At 37.5% G+C, this 18,947-nt stretch overlaps 1 protein-coding gene across 2 annotated transcripts in view; it reads right to left on the bottom strand.

Moving 5' to 3' along the window:
• The window catches only part of LOC145283663 (neuropeptide Y receptor type 2-like), an 809,226-nt gene that overhangs the window by 129,096 nt on the left and 661,183 nt on the right, over positions 1-18,947 (bottom strand). For both annotated transcript variants that reach the window (XM_080132664.1, XM_080132665.1), the window contains one exon: positions 8,417-8,472. The gene's annotated coding sequence lies outside the window, so the exon portion shown is untranslated. The remainder of the gene's footprint in view (positions 1-8,416; positions 8,473-18,947) is intronic.

Raw genomic sequence — 18,947 nt, 5'->3', positions numbered from 1 at the left:
CTGTATTGCCATTTGGTGAATGGATTCTTGATCATGCAGTAGCTTCTGATGGAGCTTTTTGATGCCATATTAGTGGGTAATTGTTACGGCTTTACCTTAGCATGGACTCCAAAAATATTTCTTCGTTTCGTTTTCTCCCTTAATTATCCTCTCTGTTTGCTCTAACCAAAGTTTATCGACCTCTTCTACAAATCACAAGACTTCATGAAAAACATACACGATTAAACCTAGAACTCCAACTTCCAACGTAGTCTCCCACTACCATGTCTCCTTCTTCAACATCAAAGGTCTACGTTCCAACCTTCCAGAGGTTGAAATCCAATTACAGGAGACTAAACCAGACCTATTATTCCTAATCGAAACAGGCATTGGATCGACTATTTCGCTTGATGAGTTTGTAATTAAAGGATACTCTAACTCAACATCAAAATTTGACGACCAAGATCGCCATGGGCATAGAATATTTGCCTACTTTAAAAATGGCTATCCATGTAATAGGGATATCTCCAGAGAAGAACCTAAATTTCCTTATATGTGCTTCTGAGATGTACTTGCTCACACCACCGCGTTTATATTTGCTCTCTATCGCCTCCACAACAGCGGACTTACTATCTTTAAGAACATATGAGAAAATCGACTACATCCTTCGGCTAACATTCACGTCTGACAGAATGGTTAATTGTAGATATAGACCGCTTCATACCCTCCGAAAAGTTTCAGAAAAAAACTAACAGCCAGCCGTAGTTCTCTTCAGAATGTGTTGTTGCATTGCGCACAGAAATCACTTTTTCCATTGCTTTTAACGTAATAGTCGTACTCAGACTAAAGCCGGTTTCAGGACTGCCAGCAACCACTGTAAAAAAATAATACAGAACGCGATAAGGTTGTATACTCAATCCGGTATCCAAAGTAGTTGAGCAAGGCTTGGTTCCCACGAGTTGTGTTCGCAAATAGCAAACAGAATCTTGAACGGAAGCATGTGCTCTATCCCCACCATCATCAATGCACCTGAGGTAATCTCGTCAGCATCAGACAAAGCCAAACTCTTTGCCAAGAACTTTGCAGCTAATTCTATCACATACATCGAGGCTGCGCCCCCCCCCCCGTATTTCCTCGTGTATCATAAACACGCTATGCGACATACAAATATCTATGCATTATGTTGTCAAGCTAATCACAAACCTTTTCCGGAAAAGCTGCTTTCCCTGACGGCATTCCAATTATAGTGTTGAAAAAGCTTCAACCAGAACTAGCACCGATACTTACAAAGCCATTTAAACGTTGTCTTAAGAAGAATTGCTTCCCAACACCCGTGAAAATCTCATCAGTATGCTCTGTATTTAAGGATTCAGGTGATCGGCCATCTTCCTTTCAGTACAGACTAATCAGTCTCCTGTGCGTCATGAGTAAGTTGCTTGAATCAATGTTATATAGAGAAGTAGTAAACCATCTCAGAAAGAGTAACCTTCTTAGCGACATGGTTTCCGTTCTGCTAGATCTACAGCGGATGTGCTAACAGTTCTATCTCATAGAATTTGTGAATCTCTGGACAAAGGTTTCTTTTCTAAGGTAATTGCTCTTGACATATAAAAGGCCTTTGATAGGGTATAGCATAAAGGTCTACTCCACAAAATCTCCAGCTACGGTATAGCTGGAAATGCCTTCTCAATTATAAAATCATTTCTCTGATAGGTTCATAAGAGTAATATTTGATGGGCAAAAATCAGAAGGTCACAGTATTAATGCTGGAGTCCCTGAAAGGTTCATCCTGGGCCCCAACTCTCTTCTTGATCAACATAAATGATCACCCAAATCACATCCTAAGATAATTTGTAGACATTTATGCTGACGACACTACCATCTATGGCAACACATGATAGGCTGAAAATGCCCAATTCTTCTGATTCTCTCTCCTCTGATCTTGAGAACGTTGTTCAAGTGGGAAAAACGTGGCTGGTTACTTTTAACGCATCCAAAACCAAGGTACTATCTTTACACCATCAACGCTCTGATCCGCGTCGGGCATCAATTAAAATGAATGACTCATCTTGGAGAAGCTCCATGTTTTGACAAGCTTCTGTGTTTGACCTTTACTCTTGATCTGAAATAGAACACGTACATCAAATCCATTGCCAAGGTCGCTGGAAAATGATGGGATATTTTTACCGCTCTAGTAGATATCTCGCTGCTGGTGTAATTATCTACCTATATAAGAGCCAGATACGTCCAAGGATGGTGTATTGTTGCCACATCTGGGTAGGAGCTGCTAGACGCACATTATTCTGTCTTGACAGAGTTCAAAATAGACTTCGTAGCCTAGTGGGGGATGCCCCTTTCTCTTCCCTACAACCTCTTTCCCACAGAAGAGACGTTGCAAGCCTGTCTCTGCTTTATCGTTATTTTCATGACAAGTGCTCGTCTGAGCTCCAATCTATTGTCCCTCTCGCCAAACTTTCACGAAAAACACTCGTCTAGTTGAAGCTACTATCAATATTTTTCCCCACTTTTTATCTGTGCCGAATCCTAAATGTAGGTTCCATGAACAAAGCTTCTTTCTTGGAACTGCACTCCTGTGGAATTCTCTACAGTTTGCCTGCTTTCCAGCTGACTACAATATGATCGGTTTCACGTTCAACATAAACAACTTTCCCTTAAGTAATCCAATTTACCAAATTTTTCCTACTAACTATTACTACGATATTGTCACATTGACTACTGTACACTCATTAACCCTTATCCTTGAGTGGCATCCGGACCTTGATAAGTAGTGACTCATAAGCAAAAAAAAACGGACGTTCGTGTTTCGTACTCATTAGTCGTATAGTAATTTAACGGTTATCACGACGGAGGTTTGAAATTCGAAAATCATTTTGAAAACTTAAATTATGATATTGAATATACGAGGTGCCTTCAATAAGTTTCTAGACATTTTCGTATGAGCACCTTTATTCAGAGTACATACATTAAACTCTAGTTCCATTCGAAGTAATATCCTCCGGCTGTAATGCACTTGTACCGTTATGACAATTTCTGGAAGTCCCCTATGAAGGTTTCTTTGAGTTTAGAGAATAACCAAAAATCTCAAGGAACAAGGTCTGAGCAAGATAGTGGGTAAGAAACTGTCTTGATGCAAATTTTGGCCAAATAGTCCGTGACAAGGATGGAGTTGTGGACTGATGCATTCACATTGTGGAAATGCTACCGACCTGATTTGAAAAGTACTGGCCTCTTCCGACGAAATCTCTTCCTGAACTCCCTTAAAACCTCACCATAGTATTCCTTGTTGACTATGCAGTAGAAACCCAGTTCATGTAGATCATGCCTGTGCTGTCAAAATAGGGAGCATCATAAGTTTCTAGGTAGATTTGCTCTGTCTGGCATTCTTGCGTCTGAATGAACCAGCATGCTTCCACTGGGAACTCTGTCTCCTTTCATCGCAGGGCATAAGAGCATCAAGGATTCCAGGCTCTAAAGTGATCAGGTAGACCATCTCCCTACTGTCATATCTTATATATATATATATATATATATAATGCTGAGGGAGTATGTAAAAGAAATCGTATTCTTGATAAGAAACTTAGAGATGAATGCAAACATTTCGAATCATTTTAACAGAATCTGTAAAATCTTCAAATGAGAAAAAGTTTAATGCTGGTTTTAGAAAATTTACACATGAATGCACTTTTCTGATTATGGTTTGAGTTGTGTTTCTACACGTAGAATATGTTGAAAAGAATGCAGTTCGATGGAGGTCGCGGACGTCACATAAGTGTCAACTCGCAATGCATAAATAATTTGGCCAAGAGCATTGCATACTTGTCAGATTTGCACGCGTCCATTATTACACCTTCCTCCATACAACAAGCATATATACACCCACACCCGGGCGTGTATAAACGTTTATGTTGTCTATAAATCGCTACGTTAATAGAAGATAAAAATTTCGATAAGGATACATTCTTTACACAAAATCTTAAGACACCATTGAAAGTTGCATTTCATTATATATGGAGTCATTTGGGGCAATGGGGACATTAGATCCAGAAATTACTCAAAATCTTTTAAAAAATGTAAAGAAACGAAATCCATTCTTGTAAATATGTCCTTCGTTTCATAAAGCCAAAATTAAATCAAACCAAGAAAGCGTACTTAAAAAGGTTGAAACACTTGAAGAATTATTTAATTGTTATATTGTTATTTTATAGGCGTCCCTCAAGTGATAGGAAATAAGATAGAAAAAGTATGACAAAAAGGAAGAAATACCTTTATCAACAGAACAATGGAAGTTGAACAGGGTTTTTAATCAAGTTGTGGTCGTGATTTTAGAGAAAAGATCGAACCATAGCGGTCAGTGTGTTTGGGGTTGGTTTGCGGTTATTTTGGTGGATAGCGATTACTTTTGCCGATAGTTTTTTTTACACAGTGGTCACCACTTATCAAGGCCTGGAAGCCACTCAGAGATAAGGGTTATTGCAAGTACATTACGTTGGAGACGGTTTGTGGACAACTTTGTATTTGTAACTTGACGACAGTTTTCCGATTGAGAATTCGGAATTTGACACAGTTGAAAGGCAGGTTATGGCTTCGATCAGTTCGAAAGGGCGAGATAGGCTGAAAACACAGCCTCGACAGAACGTAGATGTGGATCTTAGGGTGGATCGTGTCACACACACACACACAGAGTGCAACTGATGTTTGCAGAATGTGTCGAAGTTTGTTTTCGTATTTTATATTATTTCTCATACTTGTGAACGCATGTGTTCCCCACCGTCGACAGCCGCTAAGCTGAGAGACAACAACATGACGGAAATAAAGAGAAGCCCGTGGAAACAACGTTGGGGGTCATCAATGTTATCGAGCAAAAAGGAGCGCATGTGTTTTTATCATGATTTTAAGATTTAAAATTAAGTTGTGCAGATTTGTTTACATTTGTCAGCTACTTTAGCAAGTTCACACCTGGCTGTATGAAACGTATATCAAGTATTTTTATTTGGAACACCATCGCGTTAACAGTTTTATTACTTTGCCTCATATTGTAAATGGTAGAACGGCTTTTCTATCCAAGTAAAAGCTTTAAACATCACTATATTTTAAATTTATTGCTGATCAGAAGTTTATTAGAAAAATATGATACGTTATGTCTTTCCTTCTATATAACTGTGTCTACGTCGCCTTGCCCTAACGTGTGTGTGTGGGTGTGTCCTACTGCGGTCTCTATGTAACGTGTTCGCGTACATCTGTTCCCATTGCATTATATTCGAGTCCATTATATCCAAATAATATACATTTATACAGTCGTATGGAGCTCCTTTAAGGGCCCTTAATTTGCGTATCTACTTGCTGTAGTTCTTTACTGTGCGTTTTTATGTGCGTTTGTGTGCATATATACACGTTAAGAGTTCAACATACTTTTTTGTTATCTTGTGTCTTCTGGAATGCGATTCTTCTCGTCACTGGTCGATGGTCTGTAAAGAGCATTCAAGACGAAAACACGACGCCGATTTTCTGGCAAGGGTCTATTTATTTCGAACCATTACATTGCTCACTTAAGTTTTCTTTCGTTTCCGTCAACACATCTTTTCTTCTGACCTTCCTGGTCTCGAAACCAAATCAAGTTCGGATGCCTACTAAATTTCGACTCCAATCGACTGTCTAACCTTCCAGACCCCCATGTGCGTTTCTGTTTATGTCATGGCATACGTGTGTGGGTAGTAACATCCTGTGCACTCATACGCTCTGTAAATGGAAGTCATTGAGTTTGATGTGTTACCGGCAACCTCTTGACCTTCTGCGCCTACCAGACACAAAGAAGTTTGGTTCAAATCAGTACCGCGTTACTGACACACAAATACATCACCACACGATTAAGTGAATACTGCTTGTAAGTGTGTAATTAGACATTTATTTTATTTTTCTGAGTTTTTATTGTCTTGCTAAATTCCATAGGTATCACGAAGGTTTACGATTTTACATCGACTTATCATGCGCATGTGTACATAATATACATATATAAACTCTTTAATAGAAACGGGGGTTTCTTTCTCTTTAGCTGTAGATATTGCAGGACAGAATCCATATTGTTTATCACTAAGTCTGTTCGAAATTTTGAACTAAACCGTTTATTTTATCAACCGGAGTAGATTTTACTTATTTCGTCAACCATGACTTGAGGAAAAATTTGATGTTCATGATATCGTACTTATTATCGCATGAACATTGTCACTTTGAATTTATTGTTAATCAACTCTTTTAACCATGAGACATTAGGTCCACGTATTTATTTACAAGTCCGAAAAGACACATATAATAAGATCGGAGGTTATTTCGGCCGAAATATTGTGAATATAAGCAAGAGGATGAGAACAGTAAACCAAATAATGTAAATAGATATTGGTTTACAAGAAATATTTTTGCCTCACACATTGTTAAGCGAAAGTTAAAATGCTAAAAACGTATAGCTTCTCACATAATTGAACAGAAAATAATGTGTAAATAACTTTGAACCAATGTATTTAATTCCTTAAAGCGTGGGCCATGACTAGTGTCAAGTGGCTAATATACTTCCCATCTTAAAGTTCCTAATTCTTAAAAGCTATCAATCTAGCTACTTGACGAATCAAATATGATAAAATTAGACAGAAATCGTTCAAATGTAGCTTTCTTCAAATCTTCAGATTTTTTTCTTTTTCTCTTGTGTGGGAGTATATCGGGGGTGTATGAGCAGGTTAAGTTTAAATGAGCAACTTTTGTAAAACAACGGAGCGTGTTTTTTTTTGTTTTGTTTTTTTGTTTCTTTCTATTTAGTTTGGAGTAAAAATATTTTTCATTTTCATTTATTTAAGTTTTATTTTTCATTTAAATATTTTGTTCAAAGACAGGAGATAGCAGAAATCAATTAATGCAACTGTTTTGCAAATAACTGGATTTAAATTCTCTTGTTGAATTTATGATTCAGAAATGTAGCGTTAAATTACGTAGCAGAGTTTGGCGAGTGGTGAACACGAAGAGCCATGTTCGAACATCAGCTAAAACGTGAAATCACTTGAGATTGATTGATATTTTTAGATATGCATTGAACACTGACATTTGTGCAGCAAGCTCGCTTGAAAAGAGTTAAAACGTCCCTTGAACACTTTCAACTTTTCCTTCAGGAACTTTCATAGTCTTAAGTTGTCTAATAAAATTGATTAAGTTCATATAGATAGACTGTCATTCTTTTTTGATAGTACCTTCAATTCTACACGGTATCATTATCATTCATAATCAAATGTATGTATCTAGTTGTAAAATTATGCTGGGACGGCTATTATACACTGCGACACAATAGAGTGTGCAAATACGTAAATATTCTAAAACATGTAAAACGCTGATATCAACAATTAAATTATCTGATTCATAAGAAATGAATGAACTGAATTATCTATAGTTATATATAAAAAAGTTGCTCATGCAGAGAGTGATTCGTGCTGAAATAATAACGTTATTATTTAAAAAGCCATTCTTAACATGGGGAGAGGAGGGTGTTTTGTACCTATTCTGGACTTTAACCTTACAATTGAATAAAAAAAACATAAAACTTTAATTAAACTTGGAAATACGATTTTAAAAAATAGCGCGGATCACCCTGCATTAGCACAAAAAAAAACTTTAGTTCAATTTATAATTTAATGACAAAACGATATCATAATAAGCAGATTTAAAGTTTTAAATGTTATGAAAAAATATTTGGTAAACATCACAACAAGCGAAACAATTATGAATATAACAAACTCCTTATATTTTCATTATACAAACACATGTTATCTTAATCTTCGACACAACGGAAATCATAAATACATATGAAAAGTTCCCCAAGTCGTACCTGACAAAAACTTTATACTCTGAAATCGCGGCCAATTTTGAACTGTTGAGATGAATTCGTCTCAAGAGTCGTTTATTTAACTGATCTTTGAAGGTAAAATGTTATTTTCGTTATGCCAAATGTGCAATGAATGCAATATTGAGAAACTGTTGACCTTAGGTGAACAGAAAAAAAATTGCTTAACTTTACATAATGCGATATATAAACAAATTCTTGGACAATGATGAATGAAAACATCAAATAAGCGTTGTTGTATTCGCAATGAATATATTAAATTCGCAACAAGTGAAGAAATGACTAAGTCCTTCATTTACCCCCCCATCCCACCAGCCCCAAAAGTCCCCAAGGCCTTAACATATTTAAATTTGAGTTCATCATCATGCAAAACTGCTAAATAGATATACACAGAAAATTTTGGACAAATATGGTAAAATAGTCCCAAAAATGGAGTGTTCTTATTAACTCTAAAAGAAAAAATCACTGTGAAATTCCAACCGTGAAAGAGATAAAATTTTGAATGCTAAAAAAGTCACAAATTAAACACATTTTTCTCACCTTTTAAAAATAATGGTCAGCATGATGATTTCTCCATTAATTTAAAACCAGTAGAACTGAAAATCAGAAGTGAGAAAATAGGAAGAAAACATTAATATAAGATTTAAAAAAAAAAAAAAAGCTTTAAAATGTGCGCTCTAAAAATAAAAACAAAAAATGTAATATTATAAATTGCAATTTTCATTTGATCACACTTTTAACTCGTACAAATCCACATGCATGCGTTTTTCTCGCCTCAACGTAACTTCGATGATTACACATTAAAATAGTTTTTATATTTCAAATAATCAAATTTTTGTTAAAATAATAAAAAAAATATAGCGTACACTGAAACGTAATCAACAAAATCCATTTTTCCTTTCTATTTTTATATCTTATTAAAACGTTCCGCGATAATTGCATTTTTACGCTTACTTTTTTTGTAGTTAAACCTTCCATTTTATCATCAGAAGCTAAAATGCCAAACACTGTATCGAATGGTTTTTATTTAATATTATCTGTACTTTTAGTACAAGAATGGAAAGTGGAAATTGATGGTTTCTATCGTACCTCAAACGAACACGATTTCGTTTGCTTAAGAACTTAAATCGACACAATGAAATGCGGCAGCAAAGTTTAGAAGTAGAAATGGCATTGATATTTAACTAGGAAGCACATTTTAATATAATTTGACTTATGGTTCTCCGGACTGTCCACCTGGAAACATGTTGTAGCAGAACAAACCTATGTTACGTACTAATAGACTAGTCTAATCTCAATAAATACCGGAAGACTAAGCCATAAGATGTCAGTCGATATCTGGTGGACTTATAACACGATGAAAACCCGGTCTCCACCAGTCAAAAATATAACACAAGGAATACCGTAGTGTTCACCGGTACCGAAGTGTAGTTCAAGGTAGTTTTGATTCGAACACCAACGGAAGTCCAATAGTGTGGTCTCAGTCGAGTCTATGATGACGGATTTGGTGAGATTCCTGTATTTCTTGCCTCAACAGTGATTCGCAGGTAAAAAATAAATAAATAAAAAGAAAAAGAAAAATCAGAAAAATCTCGCAAAGTTAGAATTACTCAACTCAATGTCTCTAATCGCTGCGGGCCGGATGCACGGCGCTAGGTTGGCCACACTCCTCTTGCTTGCTGCTCGCTAAAAAAGATTACTTCGATTTGGAATCATTTATCTGCAAATTAATCACAAGTTCTGTAAGCGACGAATAACTGACTTCAGACGCAAACTTGAATTTTCGTTTGTATGGATTAATTATTAAAATAAATTCTGATTACAAAAAAAAATGTTATTCTTGTAGAATTATGAACAGGAGAAAAGGAAAATAAAAATATATGCAATTTTCTTTTACCAGCAGTTTTCTTAAATAGTAACTCGAACGGGACCTTTTTCTGATGCCGATTTTCTTTTCTCCCTTTATCGGACGGTTAGTAAACTGGGGTGTAGTACGGGTGGTGACAGACCCGACTTTCGAATCCAACCGGGTTTTTTCTGTTATCGACTGGCGAAAATCGCTTCCGCGCCTCCTTTTATAGACAGATAGTTGGTGAGGTTTAGCGAATCTGCGTTTCTCATCCAACCAATCCTTCTTCATTACGTCATACTTTGATTTACCCGGATTGGCTAATTTGCCACATCACCTGTGCATATTAACTAGGTGATTCCCCGACAAATTTTCCATAATCTGTTTTTCCATATGGCCAAAACTAAAACCTTGACTTCATAGTAAAATCGAAGACAAACTTACTATCCAACATCATGTAAGGATTCTCTTCACAAAACAATATTATTATTAATGTTCCTGGAATTATTTTTCCTTCATGATATTTTGCATCAGCAATCAATCTGTTTTAACCAGCAAGGCCGCCGCTGGTATCTAGGATCATTCATATAAATAAAAACTAACACTAATTCAGCTCTCATTCGCCCCCTTCTGGGGCAATTTTCAACCATCATAGATGGTTGGATCACAGACAAAGATAGATCGTTCGTCGACTATGTCGAACAACCCACCTATTGTATGCTTTGCAATACATGTTATTTTATTTTGGCGTTCTGTTTTTCTTTGTAACAATTTATTTTTTCTTCTCTTTGCTCGAGACTGTCACGACATCTTGACGTACCCGTAAATACAAAATAAAAAGAAATATAAACTATTCACGTGTTTTTTTCTCGCGTCATTAAATAAGTGTGTCAGCGAACTTTTTTTTTTTACTTACAAAGAATAAATAAATACAGTTTTCGGCCTTTTTCGGTATGACAAACATTTTTGTTCTATGGTGAAGGACATTTGCTTTGAAGAAATATTGAATATCTTTGTTAACAGATATTTTTTGCGTCTATGAAATATTCTTTCCAAGGAATTTAAAACTGTAACGTTCGTTTGCAAAGTTTTTAATAGAAACGAAATGCTGTTCCCTTTATTCCCAGTTGTTCTAAAAAAAATACTAAGAACTGGTTAATCTGAACACGGTATTTTTCCTATCATGAAAAAATAGACTCCTTACAAAGTATATTCGAACATTTTTTAAAACTGCAAATTGAACAACAACGACTCGCAAAGGAAAGAAAACAACATCAACAACAATTATTTGAATACCAGAAACGTTCATATGAAAGACAAGGAAACAACTGACAATAGGTAAATGAACAAATGACAATAGGTAAATGAACAAGACATGAAAGAGATGCTTACTCAAGTCATAAAAATAATACGTCCACCGATAATACTGAATTTTCACAAGATTCAATATGGAATGCGATTAAAATTCTGCTACGGACCAGAAAAAGGTAAATCACTTGAAGTTTATTTTCGTCAGTATGAAAGTTCTTTTTAGTAAAGACTACAAAAAAAATGGCCTGACCAGAAAAAGGTTTGTTTACTATTACGGAAACTAGTGACGGTCAAACATAAGCTTTTGGATTTTATTTTATTTCGGAAAACGTCTGAATTAACGTTCGCTGAGATTGTAAAATTTCTTACAGAACTATTTAGCCCGAAATCTTTATTCCATAAGCGTTAGTCATTTCTAAATTTGCAGAAAAATGACAAAGATGATTTTCGCAACGTACGCAGCCATGATAAATAAACATCACGACGAATTCAAACTTGCAGACCTAAGTGCAGACAATTTGAAATGTTTTTTTTTCTTTGCGCAAGGATTGACTTCTGGTCGAGATGTGGAAATTAAATACCATCTCTACGAAGTATTCAGACTTACAGGATTTTGGATTCAAAATCAAGAAAAACAAATGCGAATTCTTCCTGCAGAAGACAAAATATTTAAGGCACATAATTGACAAGAATGGCAGACGTTCAGACCCAGAGAGTGCTGCTGCGATAAGGAACATGCTCGCACCAGAAAATACTACCCAACTACGCTATTACTTGTGCTTCATTCCAAGAATGCATGAACTGTGGGCACCTTTGAATAAGCTTTTGAAAAGGGATAATCGTTGAGAATAGACTGCTGAGGAAATGAAAAGGTGTTAACATCTGACCTTTTCCTCACACATTTTTACTCGAAACTAGGCATCATAGTGGCTAGTGATGCTAGTCAATACGGTATATGTGCATGCCTGTTACATAAGATGTCAGATGGGTCGAAAAAAAACAAAAAAAAAACAATTGCCTGTGCATCCAGAATACTGCTTCTGGCCGAAAAACAGTGCTCACAGATAGAGAAAGAAGGTCTCGGCATTATACAGTTTCAAAATGTTATCGTTACCTGCACGGTAGACATTTTACGCTGCAAACAAACCATAAGCCCCTAATAAACATTTTGGGGTAAAAAACATGACAACCCACAGTTACGGCCATACTAAGATGATTTTATTGTATTATGATTTTAAAATGGAATTCTTAGTGTCAAAAAAAAAACACACAACGCCAAAATTGGAACAAGGAGAATTTATTTCTGACATGTATTATGCCTGCGACAATATTCTACTTTATATCGAGAGTCATCATTCCAAAAGCGCTGCAAAAGAGGATACTAAAAATCTTCTACATGGGTCATCCTGGCACCAGCAGAATGAAATTCCTGATGCGTAGCTTCGTTTACTGGTTGTTCATGAATCAAGATATAACTAACATGGTTAAAGCGGGTAGAGATTGTGCTTTAGCTGCAAAGGCACTACCGATTATCCACAAACTCTGGTTAAAATCCGAACAACTGTGGTCCAAGATACATATAGACTTTGCGGGACTACCGTCTGAATTCTATTACTTGATAGTAGTAGATATTTTTTTCCAAATAATCATAGGTGCTTAGATGCAGGAACCCCACCACAGCGATAACCATTAATTTCTTACATGAGCTTGTCGCTCGTTTCGTGTTGTGGATTGCCGGGTTAGTGATCATGCTACCAAGTTCACTTCTTCGGAGTTCCATGAATTTTGCGAGACATATCAAGTAAAACATTTTACAACCCCACAATATCATCCGAGAAGTAACGGTCAAACAGAGCGCTTTGAAGAGACCTTAAAATAGGCGTTAAGGGAGGCTTATGCATCACTCACAGAAAAAAAAAGCTCCACAGCAATTTCTTCAAGTATAACGGATTACGACAAACTAACACTTCAGCAGGCAAAACATCAGCGGGGATTATGTTTATCCGTATAATCATATCAGTATTTGAGAAGTTGCTATCAAGACAAACCACACATAGGATAACTTCTCCGGCACCACTAAAAAATACCATCTTGGAAAGAGTATACTGCAAGCATTATTTTATTATTTTTTTTTAATTACATTTTCACCCCAAACAAGGCACATTGCCACTTTGGTGTAAGGAGCTACTATCAGGGGCAACAACTACCCACTGGGGTACTATGTAGGGATTTGGGTAGCAAGATGTTGGTTCACGTTACACTTGAACTTCTGCACGTCAGTACAATTGGGGAAGCAGTGATCTGGAATGAAATTCCAAAGTCTAGCGGTTCTGGGGAAGAAACTACTGGAGTAGAAAGATCTTTTACATCTAGGGATCTCTACAGTGTGGGGTGAGATTTTGCAGCCTATCGGGTCTGTCGAGGGTGTTCACGTCGTGGGGGCACAAGTGCTTGCAGTTCATCAGAGCATTCACCATTAAAATACTTGTAGAACAGGCAGAGGGATGCAAAGTTTCGTCGATGGGACAGAGGCTGAAGCTTAGATGCCAGTTCAGGGCCTATCAGATTTGCGACTCTATTGAACCTTGTCAAGGAGCGAGAGACTAGTAGCCGATGCACTAGCCCAAATATGACAGCAATACTCCATACATGGGCGAATGGTTGCCTTATAGAGGTACAGGATACTTTCGGGTGTTAGTAGTTTTCTAGCACGTTAGAGAGAGCCCACCTTCCTTGCAGTGGCCCTGGCAATGCCCTCGATGTAATTGTTCCAACTCATGTTTCCTGTGAACGTCAGGCCAAGGAGCTTGAAAGACGTATTCTCAGATAAAGAGTTGTTGGCCATTGCTATAGGTGATAGAGAAGGTTTCTTGTAATTATTGAATGAAACTAGTTTAGTCTTGGCGGCATTGAGCGTGATTATCCATTTTTGTCTCCATTCCACTACTGATTGGAGGTCATCCTCTAGGGTTTCTGCCATTTCTTTAGATATATGTTAATGTGTTTTCCTGTCGTGCCTGTTATAGAGTGTGGTCTCATCAGCATATATACCCATCTCAGAGGCAATTTTGTCGGGGAGGTCATTTATGAATATCAGGAACAATAGAGGTCCAAGGATAGACCCCCGAGGAACTCCCGCATTTATATCATATTGTTTAGATGTACGACCGTCGAGGACAACCTGGATTTTTCTCTTATCTAAGAAGGATTTAATTATGTTAAGTATTCTACCAGTGATACCGTATCATCTAATCTTCCTGAGGAAACCCTGATGCCATACCCTGTTAAAAGTCTGAGATATATCTGCCCCCCCTCCGCTTTGTCCAGTGAATAGTATATACGTTCAGAGATTACAGTTAGGATGTCTGCTGTGGAACGGGCTTGTCTAAATCCATGTTGTTGGTCAGTCAGAAGTTTAGCTTGTGTAAGGTGATGGACTAGAGCATGGTTAATATGTCCGCATATGAAATTCAGGTAGGGGGTGGTTGGAAGGGTCCAGTGTGGAGTTCGAGGCAAACCGACTGGCAAGCATGTTAGCCTTTTCGGTTGCTGAGCAAAGAACCTCGTGATTGTTGGTTAGTGAGGGAATTGTCGATTGCCCATTATTTACTACACTGTTGTAGATTTTCCAGAAGTCACGAGTTCCTAGTTTTTCTGCTTCGATGCGTTTTTTAGTGGTTTCCGTAAATTCTCTCTTAGCTGTCGCTATTTCTTTCTTAACGTTACTTCTAGCTTTTATGTACTTCTGTCTGTTTGAACTGGACTTATGTCGCTTAAATCTGCAGTATGCATGCTGCCTTTGAGCAATGGCAGTTGCGCAAGTCGAAGTAAACCACTGGGGAGAGAAGGGCTTGCTATAGAATTTCCGCATAGGAACATGCGCTTCGATTGCAGTTTTGAACCATTCAGTGGTCTCGTTTGCACACTGTTCAGCAGGAAGAGAAAAATATTTCCCCATGGGGCATCTTTGATAAGATCTGATGGCTTCCTAGTCAGTCTTTTTATAATATCTCGTTGTTTTGAGCACTGGCTCTTCAGTTTTGGCTCTAGAGTTTAGGGCGATTTCAACCATTATCACTGCATGACCAGCGTTCCCAAGTGGTCTCTCGGCATTCGTTATACAATAATTAGGAACTGTGGTCAAAAACAGATCTAAAAGTGATGCGTGTTCTTCCTGGTCAGGGAAACGGGTTGGAAAAGTAACCATTTGTGATAGGGAGTGAGATATAGAGAAGCTATGAGTTGTGTTGCCCGCTGCATCTGTGTAAGTAGAGAATCTAAGCCAGTTTTTGTGATGGACATTAAAGTCTCCAAATACATGTACTTGTGCGCTAGTGTCGATGGAGAGTGCTGTGTCTATGCCGTCAGAGACTTTGTTTATTATGGTGCAGTCTTGGGTCGAGGGAGAGCGGTAGAGAAAGTAAAAGTAGCTAATGTTGTATTGCATAATTAGTATAAAGCACATAAAGGCTTGATCATCCGATTCTAGGTTTGTTTCTCTAGTCAAGGGAAGGGCATTACGAATGTAAACTCCAAGTCCGTGCATGTGTCTGTCAGAGTCCTTACGGCAGAGTGGGAGATATCCAGGCATGTTAAAGTAGTTAGAGGGGATGGAGGAGTATAGGTTAGTCTCACTTAGTGCTAAGATATACGGGGTATTTGTTAGGAGAAATGCTTCAACATCAGCTAAATTAGTTCTAAGCCCACGGATATTTGTGAATGCAAGCCTTAAGGGAGGAGGCAAGTTGGATTTGTTTGACCCTAAACCTGGTTTAAGCTTATTTTTAGATTGTACTGTCATCATATTTTTTTAACCAGTTTCAGTTAGGTGAGGGGGAGCTGAACAGGAGGTTATGCAGAGTATCACACATGCATCACAAGTAGACCATCAGCTGACCCTCTATCAACTAGGACTGGCCTCAGGAAAGCCCACCGGGGATGAGTGCAGGGTCCCTTTTCATGCGCGACATGGCACTACAAACATCCCGATATTATACAACTGTTGTTTATGGAGCAGTCGCTCTAAGCGCTACCAAAGAGTTAGGGCACCTGTACTACCAGTCGGAAACAGCAGCTAGTAACTGTCAATCCGGTACCCTCAACTAATCAGAGGAAGGTCAACCCAATCTAATTGCTCAGGCATATATCGTACTCAAGTGCCCAGTTTTAGAGGTGGGGTGTGTCGGGAGTGGGGAAACTGCGTTCATTGCCCTAGACAAGAAACAAGATCTACCACTGGGTGTTTCTGTGGAATCACTGTGATAGTGTCTCTGCGCCTGACTAATAGGCAAAGAAGGAGTATGGAAGCCGGGCGATAGACAGAACCTATATACTCCTTAAGCAATTTAGGTTAGCAAACCGGTGAATTTATTTGAGTCACCAGCTCTAGGAAGGTTGTCATCCAAGACTGAAGAGGCCTCTCTCCTCTTTGGTTTAGTTTCAGAGTTTTCCTTCTCCTAGACGGATGATCTGGAAAGATCTACTGGGTCCGTCAGCACTGAGAGGGTTTGCTCCGCGCCTGAGTTCTAATCCAGGTATTTCTGTGACCTCGCGTTGTTAGTTAATGTTACTGAGGTAGTTTGTAGAGGTTATATATCTGCTGAATAGTTACACTCCTCAAAGTGAGTTAGGGACATTGCTATTTCATTGTTACTGGATAAAGGGGTTGAGTAGAGCTCATGCAATGTAAGCAACTATGATTGTAAGAAGGCTTGTTAGAAAGGAGATAATGTGGTTTGAGGCTTTCTCTTTATATATTTTTTTAATTTATTCATGTTAGCTTGGGTCTAGGATAACATTAAAGTGTGAGTAGGTGTTAAGAATTGAAATACAAGTTGTGCCCAAACTATATATTATAAAAATAATGTTTCCTTTTGAGAACTGGGAAAAGTATTACAAAGGATCGGAAACGTGATCTATAGAATCCAGGAACAAAATTCAGACACAAAAGGCTTGTGAACCAGATACGCAAACGCTTGACTGAGGACCAAGAAAAGTTGCTTCAGAAAGAAGTAGAAGTTATTGAAACCGTTTACGACACGTTTGATATTGAGCCTCCCCAAATCACACCAGAACCACGACGTTCGGGCAGTAAAAGGAAATGGAAAATCACCAAACGTCAACCCAAAGAGGAAAAAATACTGATACACTACCCATAGTTATCAGCTTGGGAGAGGGTGTTGTGGCAGAACTAACATTTGCTACCTACTAATAGACTATTACAATTTCAATATATAACGGAAGACAAAGCCGTAAGGTGTTTGTCGATATCCGGTTGGACCAACCGAGGTTGTTCGTTGGCTATGACGAACAACCCACCTATTGTATGCTTTGCAATACATATTGTTACTTTACTTTGTCGTTCTGTTTTTCTTTGTAACTCTTTAACACAATATATATAATATATACCAATATATTTCAACTCGAGTAACACTGGGTATTTCTTTTTTACTAGCGGGCCACTACTTACTGGAATAATTTAAAAGAGAATACTTAAAAAGATCATTAGTTAGACTATAATCGCCTTCATGAGAGAATCGAAAAATGCCAGTGAGATTGACAGAAGATTATTCCAGAGTAAATGATTATTCAAGACTGGCTCAACACGTATTTGTTTAAATTCGGTTTGGAGACAACCATGCTATTGTCGGTTGGAAAGCAGACTTGCGTTATCTAATTCATCTGATTGGTTGTTCTAGACAAGAAACTTTGAGGGTTTCGTTTGTCTTTTGGTATTAGAGAGAGAAAAGAAAACTCTTTGATGAGGTTGTAGAAAGACGAGTTCCGGCTGCGATTGTTTTATAAGGGCTATCAAGGATTCGAGCTCAATCACGCTCCTATGATGAACACTTTGATACAGTAGAGAGAGGCTAGCAGCATCTTTTCTATGCGAAAGAGGTTGTAAGGACAAGAGCTCGTTCTTCGCTTAAATATGAAGTCGATTTTGTAAAGACAGGACAGGTTGCTCCGAGCGGTACTTCCCCAGATTCACTAACAGAAAAAAGTGAATCTAGTTACTCCTTTCTTATATTCCTTGCGACGGAATCCACAACGTATTGGGCCCCTACTTATTAACAACGTGTCAACATGTTAACACGTGGGTAATATAATAATTAAAAGCAGTTCTTTTTTTGACGGAGTTAAGAAATTCAGAACGCAATCGCTAAATTCTGAAGGTCTAATGGGCACTTATTAAAAGTGAGTGCTAAAACAGAAAGGAACATCGATGTTGTACGGGACTCATAGGCAACATTAACTTCCAATAGACATTTGGAGCATATTTAAAACAGATGATGCAAAGCGATCAAAATGAGTGAAATTTTAAAGAATGATTATATAACGACTTAACTTAAAGTCTAAAATATTTATTAAAATTGTATAAACGTTAATAAATTCAATAAAGTTTGTATCGGTTATGTTTTTTGGAGGGTGAGTACCTTCTGAAGCGGTAGAATGATCCAACCATTTTTCTAGCAACCTTAGCAATAAATTTTGTATTTATTTTAGGTCTGGTATAAAGTCAGTCCGAGAAGCTTATCAAAGAAAAAAAGGGTTCTTCAAGGAGGGAAATCTTAGGAGTGAGGAGCATTATGTTGAAAAGCTAATATTGACTATTTTCAGAGAATTAGGATTTTTATGAAATGATTTTATTAATTTTATTTGCCTTTCTAGGCGGTAAGACGCAGGGTCAGGGTTAAGTTAAAAAGCCAGTTTACTCACGTTTGCATACCTCGGCCTACAAAAACTGTCTGTTCACAAATTCTGGATATCAAAACATGGCTGATATATACTTGATAGATAAAAAGTTCTTGCGTAAAGATTTTTAATTTTTTTTTTTTTAAGTTAAAGCAAACAGCGTTCATGACTCGTATAATGAAATACTTTGTGAACCTTACAGTCATAAGACAAACT

The sequence above is a fragment of the Euprymna scolopes genome, chromosome 8, assembly GCF_053919585.1.
Source record: "Euprymna scolopes isolate OS-2025 chromosome 8, ASM5391958v1, whole genome shotgun sequence".
NCBI classification, from domain to species: domain Eukaryota; kingdom Metazoa; phylum Mollusca; class Cephalopoda; order Sepiida; family Sepiolidae; genus Euprymna; species Euprymna scolopes.
The sequence above is the reverse complement of the archived record's forward strand: the minus strand, read 5'-3'. Positions and strand labels throughout refer to the sequence as shown.